The sequence below is a fragment of the Setaria italica genome, chromosome V (assembly GCF_000263155.2).
Source record: "Setaria italica strain Yugu1 chromosome V, Setaria_italica_v2.0, whole genome shotgun sequence".
In the NCBI taxonomy this organism is placed as follows: Eukaryota; Viridiplantae; Streptophyta; class Magnoliopsida; order Poales; family Poaceae; genus Setaria; species Setaria italica.
The window spans coordinates 14,044,647-14,051,929 of NC_028454.1; positions in this window are offsets into that span (position 1 = coordinate 14,044,647).

Below are 7,283 nucleotides of genomic sequence, written 5' to 3' on the forward strand. Positions count from 1 at the left end.
CCGCCACCACACCCCCATTGTAACATCCAAATTTTCCTATGCATCTAAAATATGGACCCCAAAATGTTTTCTTAAAATTTATATACCAATTCAAACCTTAGAGCCATGCATTTGAAAATTATGCATTGAAATATAATTTTCATGAACACATGTGCATTTCATTGAACTAACTATCTAGTTTACTTTGAGAATATCTCACCCAATGACCCTTCCAAACCTATAAAACAAAACCTATTCAAATTTGAAATTACATTTCAAATTTGAAAACAAACTCATAGACAAATAGATGGAAAACCCATAAGAACCTAGGCAGGCCGATGTCCTTTTTTTCAGCCTGTTATCACAACTAGCCCGGCCTGCATCGATCCTCCTCCCTCTCACGCACACACAAGGCTATGCAGTCGGCCCAGCCAGCAGCCCAGCCCGCAACCCCGTCATCCCCTACCTTCGGTTCCTCCCCCCTTCCCTTCCCCTCACCCGCACGCGATGTCACGCCAACTGTGCACCGCACCCGGCCCTATGGCCACCTCCCCTGCTCGCTTTGGAGCACATCGTAGTCGCCCATGCCTCCACTACCCTCTACACAGGCCAGAGCCCCCCTCCACCCCATAACCTAGCCATCCCAATCCACTCGTGCGCGCACCAAAGCACGCCACCGATGGCATGCCCACCTTGATCTCCCTCACCCCCGCTGGATTCACCCCTCCCTGCAAGTGCGCCGTACCCGCTACACTAGGCGCATTAAATGAGCCCCTCATCCTCTGCCTAGATCCTCTCCCTGTCCTCATCCACTCCGACACTGGTGCCACGTGTCGCCATCCACTGGCGCCACATGTCGCCATCCACTGCTGCTCCAATGCCACTTGTCCCTGGCTAGATAAGCTCGGACGAGCCTCCCCGCACACCTCCTTGCCTCCTCGCCCCTCTCCTCTCAACCTCACTAGCCCTCGTCGGAAAGTAGGACCTTGCTGCGCTTCCTCCACCCGCCGCCACGCTCTATCCCCTAGAGCCGGGCCGGGTCAAAGTAGAGGAGCTCCGTGCGGTGATAGCCACTCCTCCCCACATTGCAGTGCTGCTCCCCGCTGGTGCTCCGAGTTCACCCTCCGACGCACGCTCCGGCAAGCTCCCCTGCCCGCACGGCGCTCCGACATTACGACTCGGGCGGTGCCACCACTCCCTCTCCTACCCCCTACACCACGTCCACATACACCGCACACACACACACACACACCTCTCTACACTCTCTCCCCCTTATTCTGCTACGGCCACATGGATTATTTCACACCAAACCTGGCAAACCTATGCTAGAAATTCCCAAAAAATTACCCAAAATTCACTAAAAATATTAGAACCCATCTCAAACCTAGTCATGCCTTGTTTGCACAAATCTCACATCTATAACCCCCAAATTAATTCCCATCCCTTTTCTAAAATAGAAAAAGTCCATATTTTATGTGGCCAAAATAGGGAATCAATCCAAAGAGCTTTAGGAAAATCCTAGAAAATTCTAGGAATTACCCAAGCCTTTTAAAACCCAATTCTACTCCTTTAACCCATGTTTGGTGTATTCCTTTAACTCTTTGCTTGATTGCTTACATATAACTATGATAATGTAGGAAACAACAACATCGGAAATGCATTCGATGACCCGGATTAGGAGGAGGAAGCTTTGAGTGACTCGGACTTCGAGGAAGGCAAGTCCCACAAATCATCATCATCTTTTGATCCCCAGCTTTATTAATAAAATAAACCAAGATAATAACTTGTTTACCTTATAAGTATTGCATACTTTCCTTGATTTCCTTTCTTTGCTCATCCTAATAATTTTGAGCCCTCCTTGATATCATGAACCCCACATACACTAGGTCGTATCATGACTCACAAATCCTAAGGAAGAGTGAGAGTACTTTTAGAAATGGCATAAAAGCAACTACAGTGAGTCTAGCAATCAGTTAAGGTTGGACCTGCGAGTAACAGGGTAGCCTCGACAGATGATCTTATCCTAAAAGCTTACTCTAGTCACATGAGGACCGGCTCATGGGAAAGTCCTTCTGGTGGACAGTACAGCCACACGTGCCAAAAAGGTACATCCTTCGGGAGTTCCTAAACATGTGGGGCCTTGATTCACACCCCACCAACTGAACCTAATAAACCGTCCCAAGGGGCCATGGTAGGCAACAGATAGATTGGAGCAGGACCTTCGCGGAGTTCCAGGTCTGGTGGACACGGGTCGCGAGTTGAGGTCCGTAGGACCTGTAGACATATTATGCCAAGTTATGATGCATCTTTTCCCGGGATAGAGTCCACGAGTAGACATAGTGTGACCCCTGTTTAGACCCCATCCATATTTGTGGACGGAGTTAGGGAATGTTATCTAGGAATAGACACTGGTGGGTACGGGTCTCGTAGGTCAGTAACGCCTCCGTACAAGGTATGGGCTGATCGAATGTGTGGGTAAAGTGTACACCTCTGCGTAGAGTTATAAAACTATTGGAATAGCTGAGGCTCACGGTCAAGAGCTCACGTAGTTGAAGCTCCCATTGATTAGTCATAACCTGCTCTATGAAAAGAGTGATATTTAGGCTCGTCATGAGATGTGTCTAGAAATAAGGCAAAAACTGGCTCAGGTAATCCCTGATAGATCCTGATGCTCTTAAAACTTAGGGACTGGTAGGGAGGTAGATTCCCCTCTAGGACCAACAACTTATAAATACCTACATTCCATTCTCTTTCAATTTACTATTGTATACACTATGCATATTGTTAGCCTTCAGGTATATTTCAAACTAGCAGCTATTCCTTGAGAACCTGCATGAAATAATACAACAAATGTGGGATTTGCTGAGTACCCATTGTATGGTGCTCACTCTTGCTTCCCCTTCCTTCCTTTATTCAGAGGAAGAAGTTGCTGGTGAGGAAGATGAGATTTTGAGGATCTACCTTAGGAGCCAAGCCGCTTGTAGGCTTAGGACTCCGCTGTATAATTAAGGTTGAGGTTACGACCCCTCTTGTATCATTAGTAATATGCTTTCTATTTTTCAACCTTATGTAAATTATCAATAAAAGTTGTATGAAGTATGGATGTGATACTTCTTATGTGAAGTGCTCGTATCATCTACTTATCCCGGGAATGATATGAATGACATTCGGGGTCCCTTAGGGGCAGCCCCCACACCCACCCACCATCAACTGCTGCCATGGCATGCCACCGCAGCTCTGACAACCTTCCATGGCCGCCGGCCGCCCCTATCCTCTCCACCCCATCCCTTCCTTAGCCACCAAGGAAGCTCCGACGACGTGGCGCCCTCCCCGGCTCCTCCGCACCTATAAAAGCCGCCCCAATCCATCCTCTCCATCCACACACCAAGCTGCAGTAGCTCAAACTCTAGCCTCCTTGAGGCTGCACCCCTTCCCATCTCCCCCTCGCCTCTCCAAACCATGTTCCTCTCCGTGCCCTCCGCATGAGCTATAGAGGGTTGGAGCACCCCTAGCCCCAAGCTCCAGCCGCCCCCTTCCTCCTCCCATGGTGGGTATGAACAAGGAAGGAGAAGATCGAGATTGCCGTTTGACTCCGTCCACTCGCCCTCTCACACACGGCCAGGTGGACGCCACCTAGGGGGTGACGGCATCAAACCCCGTGCCATCCGCCACCTTCCCCCCCTTTGTGGACAGGGACCACCTGAACCAAAGGCCTAGTGGCCTTGGTCCACCACGCCTACGAGGCTGGCCCACGGAATAGTAGCCGTAGACTCCCACCCGCTTGCGCCAGCCAGTGTGAAAATGCTAGATGCACCCGGTAAGTGTACACCATTTTTCACTTAGAGCCCTTCCATATTTCCAAAAAATCCCCAAAAGTTACCAAAAATACTAAACAATATTCTAAACCAATCCCTATACTCCTTTCCCATTGTTCATCACATTCATACCCTTTTCCAAAATATCTAGCCCCACATAAATAGAAACCCTATAGAAATATACCCAGAGATTCATGTCCTGCCAATCCAAGCCCCAAAAATTCTAGGAAAATTCTTAAAAAATACCTTAGAGCCATCTAAGCCTATTTCCATGCCCATATTAGGTCACCTTGCCCAGGCTCTACCTCAGTGGCCGAAGTGAGTCCATCAAGCAAGTTCTATGCTCAATTTTCTATCCGCTTGATCTTGCCCGAGCTCCACCCTAGTGGTCGAAGTGAGTTCGTCATGCAAGCTCTCTGGCTTCCACTTGATCTTGCCTGATTGCACCATGTGTACTATCCCCTAGTACCAGGATAGACCAACTGTCACACAAGCTCTCGAGTTCCACTCCTACCCTACATAAGGAAACTAGACCAGCTCCATCTGCCATAGGGTCAAAGTCGAGCTTGTCTTGTAAGTTTCCTAGCCTTGAAATCCATCCTCATCACCCAGCATCCACATCATACTTAGGGTCCATTCTAATACCCAACCGTTGTGCTACCTAATCCAAACCACATATATCGACCCAATCTAGCCGTTATGTTGCCCAACTAAAAACCCCAAATATCGACCCGACCTAGCCGTTATGCCGTCCATCCAAACCCTAGAAAATCCATTCCTTATTCTCTTATAAATTCAACAATTCCATCCATTAATTATTTGCAAGCTTATTTCTAAATAATTAATAAACCATTCATCCTTTATCCGAGGATTATCCTTTGAAATCCAATAATTCCCAAAATATCCATTATCCATTCTTTTTCCATTTCCTTTAGTCATATATTGATTGCTAGGAATTGATTGTTAAATTATTTGTATAATAGCATGCTTGTTGGAGCCGAGAACGTGACCAAGACCCGGCTGGAAGCCAAGGATCCTAAAGAAATTTTGACCGTCGAGAAGACAAGTAGACATGTTAGCCAACTAGGCTCCGACAAGAAGCCAAGGAACCAGAAGGCGAGAAGTCAAGACCCTGGTCAACCTTGGAAATGTGAATGAAGGCAAGTCCTAGAACCAACCTCCTTGATCATATTTTCATCCTATAGTTATAGATAATAAAATATACCAAGATAATAATTTAACTTGCATGATTTCTTAAAACCATTAGGATAGCCCCTCTATTCCCTCCCTCACCTTGACTTGAAGCCATTGCTAGCCAAAAATCCTACTAATGACCCTGGTCTCGACTAGATTGATGATCGAGCGTCATCCCTTAGGAATATCACAATTATAATGTATTTATGAAAAATGTGAGAGTTTAGTAATAAAATAAACCAACTAAAGAGTTAGACACCGTTAAGGACAGGGCAAAGGAGTAAGGGGGCCATTGGTGGATTCTGTCCCAATTCTTACTCCAGTCACATAAGGATCGGTTCACAGGCAAGTCTTTTTAGTGATACTTACAACCATACGTGCCAAAAAGGTACAGCCTTCGAGAGTGCCTATCTGTTGGGGGGAAATATTAACGATTCCCTAAGATACCACTTAAAGAAGCAGACACGAAGGCCCGGGTCCACCTAGACGTGATCAAAGCTCCGCCTCGCCCGACCCAGACGCCAGGATCGGGAACGTCCGACCCCCCTCCACAAAGTTTCCGCTTCGCCCGACTGCGGCCCCGGGGTCGGGGGCGCCCGACCCCTCGTCACGAAGTTCCGCCTCATCCGACCCCAAGCGAAGGGGTCGGGCGCGCTGAGGCCCCCGTGGCAGGCATCCCCTCGGATACGGTCCAGATGGATGAGACAGACAAAATCCTGTGGGTCCCCCCGACGGCCTCACCATAAATGCGCCGCAGGCCTGGCGGAGGGAAGGGATGACCGCGCACCTCATGCAACCCGTCGCAAGTACCCGTGCACGACCACACTGTACAGGCTACAGTGCCGGCGGCTGACTCCCATTCGCCGCAGGGTACTCACGGCCTGCGCCGGCCGGAGCGAAGGAGAGACCGGCCTGTCCTCGGGCCCCGCGCACCCTCGGGTCCCACGCAGCAAGGATGTGATGCCCTCTCTCCAGGAGCCATCGTCTGAACAACAGCATCCACCGTCCTCCCCAACAGACACCAGGATAACGACGGAACGCCCTCATCATGACCCGATGCCTACGGGTAGTGAAGGAGCTATCTGTAGGGTGCAACGACAGTTGGCATACGGCGGCCTCCCCTTCCGTCATGCACGCCGGCGTTCGCCAGGGGCCGGCAGAGGCGTCGGGCGCCTAGGAACTTGCTCCTCCTTCCTGCCGTATTTTTTACCATTCTACGCTTTACTCTTTACAGTCCTCTTCACCCGATCCCGACTGTAACTCCGGCCACCCCCCTTGCAATATAAAAGGAGGAATCCAGGGCCGGAGGGGGGATCGGCTTCTTCTCCCACAAGCCACAGCACACAACGACTCTCCCTGAGAGCGCAAGCACTAAAGAGACTTGGGACCAGTCCATCTCTCATCGACCTGTAACCCCTACTACAGAACCCCGCGTGGGCAACACGAACATCCTCGATACTGGACGTAGGGCTTCCCTTGCCCGAACTAGTCTAAACCCGTGTCTCCCACGCAACCACCTGAGGCTTACGCGCATAAAAGAAATTCACTAGTCTAAGTCTTGATCTGCCGATCTTGACAACGACAGTTGGCGCGCCAGGTAGGGGACCTTTGCGCGTACATTCCCAGCCTCAGATGGCCAATTACGATAGTAGCTTTGCTCCGGGCTCCCTGATCCGATTCGGGAGCCTGGACTTCCTCGCCACCGGGGAAGGGATCGAGCTGATCCCGGTCCTCGTCCTACCCGCTCGCCCAGCTACGCCCGGCCCTGCCGCCGGGACGGCGGCGAGCGGTCGCTCGCCTACCGGAAGGACCTCACCAAGGGGACAGCCCTTCGGGATACGCAACGCCACGGGGGCCTACGGACGCCTCCTAGCGCGGTACATGACCGCGTCGCCCGCGAGCAACGAGCTCGTAGGCGCAGCAAGGACGATCTCTGATGCTGGCTCCAGCAGCGGGAGTCCACACCCCTCATGCGAGTGCCTCATAGCCGACGCGCACTCCGAGGGATCCAATGGCAACGATGCCGAGGGGAGACAAAGGGCTCCCCCCTCGCGCGCCGCAGCTTTAACCGGAGCCTTACCAAGGGCCCCGGAGTGCTCTCGGCAACCAGAAGCGCGTGTGGGCGCCCGCCAAAAAGTAGAGCACCCCCCACCACGAGGGGGGAGCGCGACAACAGGCGCGCGACGTCCAGCAACGCATCTGCGCGGACGGAGAGCGTCCGCAGCTCTTTGCCCGCGCTAGCCAAAACGTCGCAGCCGCGGCGGTGTTGCTCTGATAGCTCCCCGAACCAGCGAT